A 15237-nucleotide genomic window follows, 5' to 3' on the forward strand; every position below is an offset into this window, starting at 1 on the left:
CCTTTCTCCTCATCTCTGCCTCACCTTGCTAAATTTCCCATTTCTGCTGAAATTTCTTCTAGGTATGTAGGCACATGATATAAATATCATACTTGATTATTCCTTTTCAAAAAGTTTCTTGATGGTTTTGTTTTTACATTTAAAATGTTTTAAATACTGTTCTCACAGTGAAGGGTATCTTGTATCAAAGATAATTAAGAAAAACTAGCAATACAGTGACCTCATTTAGGAGAGCATGAAAAATTCCAGACCCATAGCATCCCCAAAGTTCTCTATTTTAACATTTTTGCAATTTAATAGGAATTTCTTTTCCCTCTCACCAGTGGTGTCTTGGAATTGGCTTATTTTGGTGGACTCTTGAGAGTCGATTGTAATTTTTTTTCTGGAAAATTTTTGAGCTGGTAAACAAACACAGTCACTGCATAGTTTTATCGGCTCTTATACCAGAAATGTTATTTGTTACTCTTATTTTTTAAAGTTATTTGCTTTTACTATATAGTTATTTTATATAATTAATTAATTTAGTTTTCTTTTTCAGCTTTTATTGCCTTAAGATTTTGAGTTTTGAATTTTTCTCCTCCCCTGATATAGGCTCTACTTTTACATTCATATTAAACATATTTTCACATTAGTCATGATGTAAAGAACAATTAGAACTAATGGGAGGCATGACATAAAAGGAGAAACAAAACAAGACAACAAAGGAAAAGGAGAGCAAATAGTATGCTTCCATCTACATTCAGACTCTGAAATTCTTTCTCTGTATATGGATAGCATTTTCCATCATGAGTCTTTTGGAGTTGTTTCACATCTTTGCATTGTTGAGAAGAGCTAAGTCTGTCAAGGTCAATCATTGCATAATGTGCATCGGTTGCTTTAAAAAATGGTATCAATTATAATAAAATATATTATTTATCTTAAATGGTTGTGCTTTTAATAATGTAATTTGAAAGTGAATTTAATTGTACTTTTTATGATTGTGCTAATACAATATTGGGGAGGAAATCTGGAATAGCTATGAAATTGCTAGAAATTTTTTCCAAAAATAATGATTTGGCACTATTTGAATCCTATATTTGCAACCATTATTTGACAATTCAAAATTTGAAATAAAATAAGATTATCATTTTAAAATATTTTTGGATGCAATATCTTCTATCACCAATCTAATAAAAAAAAACTAAACCAACATAGAACTTGAACTGGAAGCTGAAATTTTAAAATTGAGTACTGGAAATGAGAAGAGTGGCATATAGTTTATGAGTTCTTAGTGCTGTATGACAGACTGATCATGTGTTACATATCCATTTTCTCCTTATTTTGGGTTGTCAAAGAGATTAGATAACATTAATTTTTTTTTTAAGCATTGGGGTTAAGTAACTTGCTCCAGGTTACACTGCCAGTTATTTCTGGGTTTGGTGCTAAGTATCTGAGCCCAGATTCGATCCCCAGGTTGTCCCCACACTGGGGCCAGAGCTCTTACTCGCTGAGCCACCTGGCCGCCCCTAAGCAATTGGGGTTAAGTAACTTGCTCAAGGTTACACGGCCAGGTTTTTCTGGGTGGGTGCTAAGTGTCTGAGCCCAGATTCGATCCCCAGGTCATCCTGACGCTGGGGCCAGTGCTCTTTCTCGCTGTGCTACCTGGACACACCCTAACATTAATTTCTTGCAAGATCTGACATTCTTAAAGAAATTTTATTACTTTCAATGCATTAAACTCAAGATCAACTAACATTTAGAAAATATAAAAATTAATCTCACACACCATAAAAGTTTTGGAAAATATCAATATTGGTACTGGAAAACAAGAATCTCAAGTTGAAGATTTGATTAGGTGAGATAGGTTCAAAGACATTTTGTTTAATAGGAACAATAAATTTAATACTCTTCCTAGGAATGTATTACAAGAAAGTAGAATTCGGCATATGGATTTGTCTCTTTTATTGGAAAGAAAAGAATAAAGTATTTTTGATTGTTTTAATTTGTCAGAACTATCTGACCTTGTGAAGCACAAACTTCACCAGCTGAAGAAAAAAAATATACAATTTAACAGAACTTTACAAATGAAACTGATTTGAACAGTTTGGGGTAATTTGTAGATGACAGTGTAGAATCAAACAATGAGCTAATCCCTGCAATTATACAAAAAACTAAAAAGATAATTAGTAATGCGAAAGCTCAAAGACATTTCAGTTTAATGGATATAATTTGTACAGAGGTAAGATAGGTGGCACAGTGGATATAGAGTTAGACCAAGAGTCAAGAGAACCTGAGTTGAAAAATAGGCCTTACTGTTTGTCTCAGTTTTCTTATCTGTAAAATGAGCTGGGGACGGAAGCAGTAAACCAATCCAGTATCTTTGCCAACAAAATCCCAAATTGGATCACAGAGTCAGAAATGACTGAACAAGAAGCTCACAGATCAGTTTTAATGATTGAAGACAGATAGATATAGATATATACAAACATACATACACACATACATATGGGATAGGAATTAATGGATTGGATTGCAACCACGCTTTCCAAACCACGGTTGGCCAAAATAATGAAAAAATTCTGTGAGAATCAATTAGTTAAATGGAATTTACAATAAAGGGGATTATTTGTCTTAATATTATTTATAAATTATGTGCTATATGCCCTCTATATTAATAAATATTATAATAAACTCATATGTATGTATACATGCATGCATATTTCTGGCCCCTCTTCAATGACAATCCTAAACATAGGTATTTATAGAAAAACTCAATGTCTGTCTATTCATTCATTCAACTGAATATCATAATTTTAACAATAAGCATGTTTCATTCATTTAGTTTTTCCCATCTAGATACTTAATACTGATTTTTTTTTTGTGATAATAGATGTTCTTGAAGAGTCCCTATGATGTTCTGGAGCATGATGTCACTAGTACAATATTATCCATGAACAGAAGATGGAATCAGCAATATGAAAGTCTCCTTCCATTTGTACTATGTATAAGACATTTTTATGTCAGTGGTGAATACTTTTGCTAAGCATACATTTCCTTATTTCTTGCCTTGTCAATAATCAGAGGGTCACTGAATAGAATTATCTCTGTGGTTGCATTTATCAAGGAATCTCATATATTATTAACACATGTATGAGAAATACTTAGTTGGAAAACCTTTTTAATGATGCTTTTTGTTCTACTAAGTCAATTATTTTCTTTCTTTTTCCTTTTATTTTCCTTTTTCAACAACCAAAAACTTGAAATGATTTTGTATTCTTTTTGTCTTTCAGTCTATTATCTGGTTGTAAATATGAAAATTTCTGGAGGTTATCATCTACGTACTTTCAATACACTTACTGAACATTCCAAAATATATCATGAAGATGAGCAAACATGGCAGTAAATGATGTTCATGTTAGCTTTGGTCAAATGAAATGAACTCCATCAAGTGTTTTTTTCTACCATCCCAAGGACAATCTGTAACTCATATTTCCATATGGCTGTAAGTCCCTGTTATTGTTTGGTTTCATTTATCATAAAAGTATTTATGTTGATGAGATACCAATTCATTGATTGATGCACAAAGATTTTGAATACCTACATAAAGTTAATGACAAAATGCCAAAAGGTCCAAAAGCTGTCAAATTCTTAGCTTAATCAGCCTTTAACAATTCAAACTCAATCACTATGAAAGTGAAAGTGGGTATATAGGACTAAGGACTCTTACCCTACCTCACAGCTTCTCTTGGTGTTAGAATACTCCTTAAAACATTCTCCTGCCCCAACCTTGCCCCAGGTGGCTGCAGACCTCTCTGCCCCTAATACTGAGAAGGTTTCAATTTTTTTTTTCTGTATTTCCGTATCCAGATTCAATCTGGTCTATTTTCTAGATCTGTTTAGAGGAGTTTTTGTAAGGAAATTCACTGCACTTATCCTTACTACACTTTCATCTTGAGTCTGCTCCTCCCATTTAATAGATTTCTAATAAATGTTTGTTGAACTGAATACTAAGAGAGTTATTAACTTCTCTAAGTGACTTCAAGCCATTTGTTCTCACTATATTTCAGGGCACTGAAAGAACTTAGAGGTGTGATTTCTATGCTTTGTGATCAAAGATTTCAAAGCCTTTTCCTAATTTTCTAAATAGGGAGGAAAGTAGATATTTCAAGCTGGATACTGAGGTACATAATTCTAAACCCTGCTTGAGTTCTAGAACAGATTACTAAAGATATAGTTTGTGAATGCTTAGAATGGGAATCACTGATTATTTTGAGATTGCCTGGGCTTATTAAGAATAAATCATACCACAGTAATCTCATTTATTTTTTTTAATCATATTAACTAGAAAAGTAGGCAGAAGACTATAAGGGAAATGGTATAATCTGAATATTATTAAGACAATTGATGAAACATTTTGTAATGTCCTTAAAGATAAGGGGGAGGGGAATATAGATTTCCCAATAGAGAAGTTAAGTGGGTTCACACTTGGTTAATTGACCAAAACCCAGAGTATTTGCTTGATTGGCATTATCTTAGAGTACTATACTACATTTCTCTTAAGCAAATTCTGCTTAATATTTTTTTTATCATAAAGAGCATTTTTATCTAATTCATAGATGATGTAGAGATTGGAAGCATAACAAATAAATTAAATTATAACGAGTTGATAAGTTAGAATAGTAGACAAAATAATGAAATAAAAAATCAATGAGAATCAATGTAAAGTTTCACACTTTGGGTTTAAAAATTCAATCTCACAAGGATAAAATAGGGTAGATATAGCACCATAGCTGCTGATTCATAGTAAATGCTTAATAAATGCCTGTTTATTGACTTACTAGAAGGAAATTTTCATGGACTACAGGTTCAATTTGAGTCAGCATTGTAATGTGACAAGCAAAAGAATTAATTTTATCTCAAGCTGCATCCTTCTACATTCTTTACCTGAGGTGCTAACTTCAAAGCCACCTTCAACTTAGTCCTCTATCTATTGTAGATATTGTGATTAGTAAACTTTTATGAGCAGTCTGGCATGTAGTCTTCTTCAATCAGCCTTCTCAGCAGGCAGCTCTCTCAGACAATGACTTTGAAGCTCTCTTCTCAATTAGGCTAAAATAGAAGGTACAGAGACCTATCCTGTGAACATGCCTGTCCTTTGAATTATTCTTAGAATAGTTCTTTTCCCTCAACTTCCTTTTAAATTTCTTGTCTTCCTGCAGCACACTTCACCTCCACTAATTACCCCCACAACTAACCCTCTGCACTCATCCCATTTCTCAGTTCACCTATTACTTAATTTATGGTCAAAAATAGTTTTTGTCTTTCCTTGACTGAAGTAAATCTCCCAAGGATCTATTTCCTCAACAGAAAAAAAAATGAGAAACACTGGAAGAAAACCAATTTAACCTCATTCCGGTAACCCTTGATCTATGCAGAAGTCACTGTTCTATTTCTTAGAGAATTCTGAAAAATATGATAACCTTTGTCCCATTTTGTTACCCAGAAATACCTCACTGTTTAGACTCTTTCTTTTACTTCTCTCCATATTTAAGCTGTATAAAATTTTTATCCTTCCTGAGTTTACAATAGAATACAAACTCCTCAAAAGCAGGAAATGTTTTTCATTTTGTCTTTGTCTCCTCAGCCTCTATCACAATGCTTAATAAATGCTTGTTGAATTTAAGTCATATGAGATTCAGATAGATGAGAATGGGATTCTTTCCAACCTTCTAAGTCTATAATATAATATTAACCTAATCAATAGGCAATAAGAACTGCATTGAAAAGAAAATAATATTTTTTTCAGTTTTGGAAAGAAACAAAAATGAAATGGTTCAGATACCATATGATTTGTGTTTCTATAGGATTAGTAACTACAGTAAAAGGTCTAATAAACTTATTTCAGTACTGAAAAGTATATTTCTACATTTAATAAATTGAAATATGTATAATTCTCACATTGTGAATTTTCTTTCCAACAATGTAGATCATAACCCCTTTTTTGCTTAGAAGCCAATTTCATTTAGTAGTTGTTGTGGTCACTGAAAAATTATTCATCTGGGGCCAAAATGAGGTACTCTTGTCCTCAAACAGTAGACTCATAGTCCGTTGCCAGGTTCTTTCAAAGATTGTGTTTCATGACCACCACTTTCAAAAATCTCTGGTTACCTCCAAATCTCAGTGAAGTATGAGATGAATTCTGAGCTTTAGTAGAGAAGAAATATACTGATTGATGGGAATATTTAGACCTAAAGAGAACACTAAAAAATAAAGAAGGTAAGATGAGTTTATGAAAATGAAATTGCAGTATTTACTTGTGTATAAACTGAAGAAAATAGAGCAAGATAAGAGATGAGTGACAAAAAAAGCTGAATTCAGAAGAAAAGATTAATAGTTAAATAACTATCTTTGATTATTAAAAAAAGTAAGAAAGAATAAGAAGTACTGGAAGCTCATTTTAAGATAGTTTGCCATTCACTTTGGTTCACAGGAACTTTAATAGGGAGGCTGGCAGGAAATAAAGGGAAGAAAAGTTAAAGATTCAATGAGCTGGATTCTTTTAGCACACAGGTTCGACTTCAGGAATGTTAGCTGTTGTGACAGGAGCATAAACTCAATGTTCACTGCAGCTGGAACTTAGTCCCAGGAGAGTAATTTACACACAGTTTCTGGCTCATGATCAGGAAAACTTTCATCCCGATAAATTATGGAATCATGGGGCTGGAGGGGACAAGAAAGGAGGAACAAGTTGTGTAGCCCATCCTTTTGTTCCAAACAGACTTATGCCAAAACTATTCCAGAAGCAAGGGTGCTCTCCTTGCTCTGGAAAACGATCAACAAAGGAGGTTTCAAAATTTATTTTGGTCATGTGTTCCAATACCTCACCACCCCCAAGTCAAGAATTATTCTGAATGCTTAATCTTAAATCATTCCAGCTATAATGAAAGTCTATTTCAGACTTAGCTGTTAGTGGAAATGAGCTATGCTCAACAACATACATTGTCTACAGTTAAAGAATAATAATGGAATTTTGAAATCATAATGTTACTTCTCCCAAGAGAAATAAAGGAAGTTTTGTGAACAAAGAACATATTATCTGATGGAAGGAAAAGGGGGAGCATGGTAGAGGATTATTGTACTTTGGAAAAGTTATTACATTAGGTTATTCAAACAAGACCAAGTGATTATTTTTCTCATCTCCAATTTCTAGTTCTCTATAATGTTTCTCTCAGAAAGGCAATATGACATATTGGATGGAAGACTAAGCCATGGTGTCACAAAGACTTTGGTTCTGGTCCTTTCTCTGATACAAATTAGCTATGTGACTACAAGCTAGTCACATATTCTCTCAGGTTTCTAGGAAATTAAGACTATAAATTAAAAATCAGTTGCTAACCTTCAGTGGTGTAAGAAGTACCCACAAAGGGAGTGCCCTATGGAACAGGAGTTCTTAAACATTTTTGAGTCATGAGCACTTTGGCAGTCTGGTGAAGCCTATGGAACACTTTCTCAGAATAATTACTTTTAATGTACTAAATAAAATTCATATAATTACAAGGAAATAAATTATATTGAAATCAATTGTCACATTACTTTTTTCCCATTCAAGTTCATGGACCTCTTGAAATTTTTTTCATTAATCCCTCAAGTGTTCATTGTCCCCAAGTTGCCTAACATAGAGGGGAAAAAAAAAATCAGATGTCCTGGTTGGGTGAAGGATGATTTTAAGCTTATTTCCACAGAGCGAAAAAGAAAAAAAAGAGAATTGACTTTATCTGTATCTGAATATAAGTAGTATGGTTAAAAATTTTGAAGCATAGCCATAACTATTTCCCAAGTATCCCATGTACTCTCGTGGATGACATCAAAGGAAATGTCTCCTCTATGTCAGAAATCTATGTATTTTCAGTTAGGGAAACTTGTTGAGTGGGTGAGGTTTTTTTTTTTTTTTCCCTCCCCCTTTGGAGTTTCAGAATAGATAGATCTAAGTAAGCCTAAAGAGACTAAAGTGCTCCAATTCTATGATTCTAATTAAATGTATAGAGCCAGGGTTAGACCCCAAACAAAAAATCAAAGACGGTGCTCTTAAAATCAGTCAAATAAACCCCTGAGGGGAAAGGAATGGTAGATAAATGTGTACCCTGCTAGGCAGAACTCACTGAAGAACTGAACACAAGAGAAGAAAGAGGAGAAAGGCACAAATATTCTTGGGTTGATTTCAGAGAACTCCGAGAAATAAACTTTTATGTGAAGTTGTAAATGATCCATATGAAGGACTGGGAAAATCAGGGGAATGATCAAAGACAAAGAAAGGGTATGTTGGACATTAACCTCATAGAAACAGCCTGTTTGATTTAAAGAATACAAGAAAACAATCCAAGAAGTAAAGACAGAAGATGAAATGGGAATTACAAAGGGCACGGAGCTAGATGATAGAAGGTTTTACAGATAAATAAAGCAGTGATCCACAAATGAGGGAACTTTAGGAACCCCTTGAGAAACCTAAAGGTAATAAGGTAATGGAAAAGGCAGAAACTACTGGGAATTCAAACACACACACACACACACACACACACACACCCCATTAGAAGAGAAAGAAAAGAAAGCATAACAAAAACAGACACATTTCTTCAAACTACTCAGCAAAGAGACTGAAAGACAAGAGAAATCAAGGGTACCTCTAAAGCAGTTGGAAATGTACTTAGTTCCAAAGACAGGAAACTATGGGGATTACCAAGGCAGGATGAACTACAACCATTTGCAGACTTTTATGCATTTGAGTGCTGGAGAGTAAAAGGAAGACTTGACAGATTGATGTCCTTTAGGGAGGCATCAGTTGGGTAATAAAGGATCTGACCAATTGAGGATGTTTTTAAGTGGACTGAATGCTGGTTTTATTATCTGTACAGTGAAATTCCCTTAAGTGTGTGATGATTGGTTAATCAAAACTATTGTAAACAATTTTAAAATGTTTTTTATAACTATCTTGAAGGATTGGAAACAAACTTTTTATGCAAAAGCAATTTTTTTTGGTGTTTCCTTATAAATTTTAATTGATTAAAAACTTTTAGTTCACTTTCACCTTTTTCCAGGATCCAAGGTGAAGACATAATGCTACAGGTTTAGAATGCCAGGATATTGCCATGAAAATAATTTAAAATCTGTCATCATAATTTCAATAAAGATGCAAAAGCTTAATATGGGCATTTGTAGGGCCATACATGCTATTAAATAGAAATATCTTTGTTAATTGTCCTCCTTGCTAAAAAATGAAAGTAATATGAATAGTAAATGCTCTGGCAAACATCCTCTTAAATATCCAAATACTTTCTTCATGATAAACGCTCCACTTTAAAGTGAATTCAGGGCAAATAAAGTGCTGATTGATAGTATATTATGTCATGATGCTAAGTTAGGTTATAAGTATTTTTGCTTGCATTCACTGCATTTCATGCATGTGCTTTCCATCCAGATGACAGAAAACAATTACCCAGTTAAGTATTTAATATGAATTGCTACGGCCTATTCATGCAATCCCTGTCCACACCCTCTAGGCCACCATCTGCATATTCCATCATGCTGGGCCCTCCACAACTTTTTCTGTGGGGATCACATAAATAGGACTTGAGATGAAATTTAGTCTCTATGTTAAATCTAATGATCTGCACATTTTCCTGATCCTCACAGGTCAATAAAACCCAGACAAGTGAAGCTGCTTTAAGAACTCCTTATCCAGCAGAAGAGATAGAAGGGAATACATTTTCAAGATCCTGCCACATTTGCAGATTGAATGTAATTTATTTACCCCATTAGTTAAATCTCTTAAGTCCAAGGAAGCTTTTAACATGCGTTGCTAAGAAATTTTACCCCCAATAATAATAATATTGAACTAATTATTTTTTTTCTTCTTGCATCCATAGCCATATCAAAGAAATCTAGTGTTGCCAAATCTAGTGAAAAAACAAGGACAGAGTGTATGAGGGAATTTGTTTTAAAAGGATTATGGGAAATGTACTTTTAGAATCCATCATGAAGGCAAGATAAGTAACATTATCTGAAGTTTTGGACACTCTCAATGATCATTATTTTCTTATGCCATACAACAAATACTTAGAGGTCTATCTTAATTCTAAGAGGAAAGAAAAGACTGGAACCAAAGCTTTTATCTCTAGATAATAATAAATCTCAGCAGTAGCCAACACTGTTACACTCAGATAGACAATCCTTATCCACAAGTTATGCTTAAATTATCTCCTGTCAGTGAGCAGTCTATTAAGGTGGTAAGGGATCTGCCTCCTCCTGGTTTCCATAGTTCTAAGGGTACAAGAAAATATATTGAAAGTGTCTATTCTCTAATTTATGTATTGGTGACAGTCATAACTATGAAAGCAAATATCTTAGAATGGATGGATCAATAAAATGAAAAGTCATGTTGGTATAATTAACAATATAAACAATTTAGTTTGTAGTTTCTTGTGATGAACTAGTAGGCTCAAAAGATATAAACTGCACCATCTTTCTACAATTGCAAATGAGCATCTCATCTCTGCCAAATGTAGTGTTGATCAGGGTGCCAAAGCATTGCATGATGCCAATTCTTCAGCAATCTCTGTTTGCTAATTAGCACACTGTCATCAGTGAAAATGGTAGCAATAGCCATCTCTCTTTCACTACATGCTGCTGTTCAACTTACTCTTCTTTCACTTTGTTTTTTTTTAATCAACTGGTCTAACTCGATGCTATAAATTAAATAGCAACATCAAATTGGATTATGTTACTCTTTTAATTCCAATGTACATTCTTGGCAGGATCACTTTAATAAGATGTGATGTAGGTTTGGCCCTGTCAAATTATTTTTTTTAAATAGGGTGTAGACTGCTAGTTTACTGTTGTCAGCAGAAACACCGAAGAGACATAGAGTGAAGAAAAATACAATAACATTTCTCACAAGGTCAGTAAAGATTTAGCATGTCAAATATGATTCTATCAGCTACTGAAAGACTTGCACATATCAGTCTAGACTTTTTCTATCCAAAATTGTTCTAGACTAGTTTTATATATTTGCTGAATATATATCTAAATGATATCTAGATATGTGGTTAGACGGATGATAGATAGATGGATAGATAGATAGATAATCACTTTTCTAGGACTGCATTTGATTTTTCCTAAAAAATGGAAAATCAGTTTAACACAGTATATGCACAGATAACTTTGAACCCACAAAGAACTACATTTAAGTTCTGCCTCAAACATATCAGTTGCATGACCCTGGAAGTCACCTAAACTCTCAGTTCTATAGATAACTCAGTAAGACTATACATTGAACAGAAGGTCTCATCATGAATCAGTAGAGTGTTTCCCATCTGGGAGTTCCCTATACCAGTGAAATAACAGGTCCTTCTCTATTCCTCAAATAAGTTAGATGTCTGTTTTAATTGATTTGACTCAGAAGAAAATTTTAGTCTTAAAGGCTCTTCTTCTCTAAGTTATTTCCCATGCATATATCAGAATTATTTAGGATTTCACATTAGGTGATATTCTAGAGATAAAATTATTTGATGATGAACTGAATATCATCACTAGTATGAGCTCTCTAATGATGGAAAGGTTCTCTGTATGCTTCCTTTCACAGATCACATTGTATTAATTGCATAAACTCCTAAACACAATGAAGCCTCCTTAGTAGTATCCATAGCAATAGAAAAGTTTGGTGTAGCCATCCAGAATGGAAAAACAAGGTAAATGAAAAATGGATAACATCCAATATATTGTACATGACTCCATACAAAGTTGTTATATGGTTGAGAGGGCAAATATGTCCATGTCCCCTACTCAATAAAATCCAGGGGCTTCCTATCTCCAGGTTCAACCATGAAATCCACTGTTTAATGATCAAAGCCTATCATAACCTGATCCCCCTCACTTTTCTAGTCTTCTTATATCTTTCACTCCTCCAAGTACTCTTGATCTATCACCAGTAACATTGGCCTCTTGTTCCTTGAACAAGACATGGTTTATCTCCCAAATCTGTGTATCTTCATTGGATGGCTGTCAAGCAAAGAATATTCTCCCACCTCATCTCCCTCTGAATTCCCTGGTTTTCTTCAAATTCCAGCTAACACCTCACCTTCTACAGTGATCACAATGTTTTCCCTTTGCTGTTTAGTTTCCATTTATCCCAAATATAACTAGTTTGAACATTTTTGTATGCCCTCTCCTCCATTAGACTGTAAGATCCTTGAGTGCAAGGATGTCTTTTTTGGGGGGGTAATTTTTTATTCATTTTTAAATTAAATACAAAATGAGAAAAGAAAAAAAAATAATAGCATTGCCATACACAAGGAAGAATATGAGAGAGTATTCAATACAAAACAACACATTTCCATTTTAAGACAACCTATATAATAACTACTACACATTGTTTTCAAAGCTACCTAGTTTTTCTTTGCTTCCTTGTAAGTTTTTGTTTTCTGCTGTGTATTTTTACTTTATTTCTCTCCATACCCCAAATAACATTACAATTAAACTTGAATAAATATATATAGATATACATACATATAGATATCTGTAAACATGCATATATACACATAAGCACATACATATACATTCATCCATACATATACATATATATGCATATATATACACATATATGTATATATAAAACCATACTATGCTTATTTTCATCTGTCATCTGTTTCTTTGAAGATAGATAGCATCTTCCTCCATAAGTCCAAGATTTTCCCTGTGTGTTTTTTAATCCATCAGCTCATCATTTTCTGCACCATAAAACTATTCCAACCCAATCACATCCTATCTGATAGATTGTCTATAAAAGTCCCCGTACCCCCAATTTTCTGCATTCCTTCTATTCTTGGCTACACTGATTTTATTTATTCGAGAAACTTGTAATTTACCATAACTGAAAGTATCCATTTTGCACTTCAGTAATAATCTTACCTCATCTCATAATATTGTTTAAGGTCTGATACTGCTCAATCTGTTTCCTTCACATCTCCCTCCCCCCCCCTTTCCTTCTTTGAAATGTTGACCTTTTCTTCTCCCAAATGAACTTAAATTTTTTTTTCTAACTCAGTAACATACTTTTTTAGTGATTTAATTGAGATGACATTGGATAAATATACTAGTTTAGTAAAATTGTCATTTTTTTGGTATATTGACTTTACATATCCATGAACGGTAAATATTACTTTAATAATTTAGTTATGACTTTATTTGTATAAAAAAGAATTGTATACACAAATATACATTTAGTCATATAGTTCCCATGCTTATTTTGTCAGGTTTTCTCAAATATTTTATCCTGTCTCGTTTTTTTAAGTGATCTAAAACAATATTTAAAAATATTGCTGCTGCATAGTGTAGTTTCCCTATTTTTCTCTTTTGATTAAATTTATTTTAGCTTTAACTTTGTCTGAGATCATGATTACTACCCCTGTTTTTTCTTGTTCACATAATAAATTCTAGTCCTGACCTTTGTTTTAGCTTTCCATGACTCTCTTATTTTTATATAGTTTCCTAAAAATAACATATTGTTGAATTTAAATTTTAATCTGCTATCCATTTTTGTTTTATGAGTAAATTCATACTGTTCACCTATTAAACTATAATTAATTATTGTGTATTTTCCTTCTTCCTATTTTCCCTCACTGTCCTCAACCTATTTATGCTATTCCTCCTCACTCCTCTGCTATACTTGTACCTGCTACCTTGCTCTCTTATTCCTTAACCTAACCACTTTTCAAACAATCCCTTCCTTATTCTTTCCCCCTGTCCTATCCCCTGGCCTCTTATTTCTTTCTGATCTTTGAAGACTTTTACACACTCCGAGATATATATGTTGTTCTCTCTTTAACCCATTCCTGATGAGATTAAGTTTCCATTAGGAATTGTTTTTTGCCTTTTTTTCTTTTGGTATCCCTAATGCTTAGCTTGACGCCAGGTAATATAGTAGAAACTTAATAATTGCTTATTCACTGATTGACTGATCATTAATGTGCATGTCCTGAACTGGTGCTCAAAGTGGAAATAAGAACTGAGTAGTAAAGATGTTGGCTGGATCAAATTTAGTAAAATGTTTATTATTTTCAATGATCAATACAATGGAATAAGTTCTGTTTCTTTAATGCCAAAATTCTACATTTGCAAATCACAAAACATCATGAGAGAATTCAAATTACAAGTAATACAAAGAGTAATGGGGGGAAAAGTAATGGTAGAACCATAAAGAAAGATGACTTAGCATCCTAAAAGTGACATACAGTTTTCAAAGTAGCATAAGACCAGTAACTCCTTGCCTGGATAGTAGGATAGTTGTATAATGAGTATAAATGTCAACAGATGGGGATTCCGAGGTATTACATTGGTATCCCTAACGTTCTAAAAGAACAAGACTTTTTGCACATCCTTTATTGAATATACATGACAGATATGGGAAAAAATAAAATTGATTTAATAAATTCATATTAAGCACCTACTATGTGCTGGGGGTTATGTTTGGATCTGGGAATAGAAATACAGATATGGAAACTAGGGGACCAAAAGGTGAAATTTCAATGGGTATCTATGTTGTGCCCACAACAGTAAAATCATTAGGTCTAATTTAATTTAAGGGTATTGGGAAATGAAGGAAGATTTTCTATAACAATTGTCAGTAAATCAATAGTATCTAAGAATAAGAGTCAGTGCCTACAAGACAAAAATTATTTCATACTAACTTCCCTGTTGCATATTTGCCTAACAATGTTCAGCAGTGATAGTACTAAAGAATATGAATTTTCTATAGGGTTTGGATTATTCATAGATGTTTAGGAAAGAGAGTAATTGCTATTCATTCTTTCTATTACATACAAAATTGGGGCTCATGTTATGTTCTTACCCTCATGCCTCCTTTAAAGTAGAAAATGAGCTGTGTCTAGAGCCAAAATCATCACCACCAGCCTCTCTGTGCCTTCCTTTCAAGGACCCAAGGGTACTTTGAGTAGTATTTATGCTGCCAGTACTTAATATATAAAATTGATAGGGAGATGATGACATGTCCTTGGTATTAAATGTGATGAGAAGCATCTTGCTAACACTGAAAGAATGGAAAAGCCAAAGATGAAAAGTAAAAGAGAACGAATCACACACGAAAATGCGAAAAAATAAATATTGGATTAAAGACATGACTTATTAGTTTTAAACTAAAATGTGTAAAAAAAAAGTGTTTAACCATGTGAACTTTTTTTTTCAAATATT

Source organism: Petaurus breviceps, unplaced genomic scaffold, assembly GCF_028583685.1.
Source record: "Petaurus breviceps papuanus isolate PSGF00001 unplaced genomic scaffold, PetGlider_PUasm1.0 76, whole genome shotgun sequence".
Classification (NCBI taxonomy): Eukaryota; Metazoa; Chordata; class Mammalia; order Diprotodontia; family Petauridae; genus Petaurus; species Petaurus breviceps.